The following is a 2107-nucleotide window of genomic DNA, read 5'->3' on the forward strand; positions in this document are numbered from 1 at the left end:
TCTTTGATAACCACACACCCAACATCTGCAATGATATATTGGTCTTTAAAAGTTCATGCCATGAGATACCGCTCTGTAATCACTTTAAAATGGTTTCCTAACAGTACAATACCAAGTGATACTTTCATCCCTGTTTTCAGGAACAGGGTTACAGAGATTTCTTTCCCCTATGCATTGGTGTAATTACTCATTTCTGATAGCAGAATTCTAAAATAAGATTTACCATAGATTTTAGAAGGGAGGGGCTCATTAAAAAAAACAACCCGATATTTGTAACTCTCTGTTATTATAAAAGTGAGGCACCCAGTTCCAAAGAAGAGATGAAAACACTTTCTATCTGTGCCACAGCTGTGTAGACAACCAGTGCTATTTGTGGAAGGAATGTGTATGCCAGGGTCCTGGGAAGGAGACGTCATTAAGTTGTATCCAATGATGACACAGGAGGAAGTGCCACTGATCACACAAGCCACTGCACACCAAGCTCTGCATCATATGCTGTTCTGCCCAAAGAGTCCTCCCAACCCTCGGCAACAGCTTATCAGGGAGGAAGGAGACTTAAATAGCTAGGGAAGATTGATTACCCTCCCTACCACAGGAGATTTGTACACTTCTATCATTGAAGCTCAGTAGTAGAGCTTCTGCTTTGCATGCAGATCAACCTGAGATTCAGTCCCTGGCATCACCAGTTAGGACTGGGAATTTCCCTTCTTGAAAGCATGGAGAGCTGCTGTCAGACAGTTTAAACCAGGGTTAGAGAAATGGATGGAATCCAGAACTAGCCCATCTTCCATGGGTTATTTTTGACAGGTTGGCATGTGATTGAACTTCAAAGAAAGTATCTTCTTCCTTTCTTCTTTCTCAGCCCGGGCTCTGAAGTGATGGTTGCAAAGGAAACAGGGATGCAAGATTCTTCCTTTCCTTGAATTCAAGCCAGGCCTATTCCTGCTGAAGATTCCTGCTGAAAGTGGGACTTGCCTTATACATGGATCAGCTCAAGCGGCAAGCTCTGACTGAGAGCTCCAAAGCAGAGCCAACTGCAGCAGGGCTTGCACTCAAGCTTGGAATTCAAACAGTGTCACATGCAAACCAGACTGACAAGGAACAATCAGGAATGCACTTGGTAGCTCCGGCTGCCCTCAACAGGGCTTATCTGTCACACATCTGAAGTCACGTGATAGCACTTGAAATGACAGGTGAGTGTGGGTAGCTGAAAGCCATCATGTAGGCCAAATGGGCCAGTCTCATGTCCCTATTGGGCCCCTGGTGTGAACAGCACTGGACTATAGGGACCAATGATCTCACTCAGCATAAAACAACTTCCTGTGTTCCTATAACTTGCACAGCCATAAACACTTTTTACTAAGGCAAAGCAAACACTGGATATAGCCAATCAGTTCATCTCAATCCCTTGATCTGGAATGGCTGGGCTGTTTTTTTGTATTCCCAATCCTAAATGGCTTGATGCCCACCAGAGAGTCAGTGAGATGGACTTAACAGAATCCTTGTTACACAAAGCCCTGCGAACTTGCAGGTAAAGCATGGAGGAAATAGTGGGTTTTATATATGTTTTAGAAAATACAAATAATGTACAGCTAAGCATTGCCATCAAGCATTTTTTATTTTTGAAACAAAAACGTGAAAAATATTGCAGAATTCATTTTTCAAGTGAAATGGCAGCACTGGACAAAATAGAAGCCTGGAACCATCACAGACAAAGATAATCTTCTTTTACTTCTCAACGGATGACCAGCTAATTTAATTACCTGGTTAAAAATAGCAATATTTTTCTGGATAAGACACTACTCAGTCTGGACCCGTTTAATCCAAGTGACCTACAATTGATAGGAGACCAGAAAGAGGAAGCTTGCAAGTTGGTAGAATTGCCCGCAACTTAGTAAATACTGCATGAGAAATGCCCTTATTCTGCTGATTATATTTAATTCAAAATGTTCTGAAAGGCACCTCAAGGTAACTTACAAAAATCAGGATGCAGTGAAGACATAAAACCAAAAAGAAAAATTAATAAAGTCCAATGGAAATCATATATGTAATTATATGTGATTAATCTCATTCATTGGTATATAAGCAAAACTTCAGTTTGATAACA

The sequence above is a fragment of the Podarcis melisellensis genome (genome assembly GCF_964234715.1).
Source record: "Podarcis melisellensis genome assembly, chromosome: 9".
Lineage (NCBI taxonomy): Eukaryota > Metazoa > Chordata > Lepidosauria > Squamata > Lacertidae > Podarcis > Podarcis melisellensis.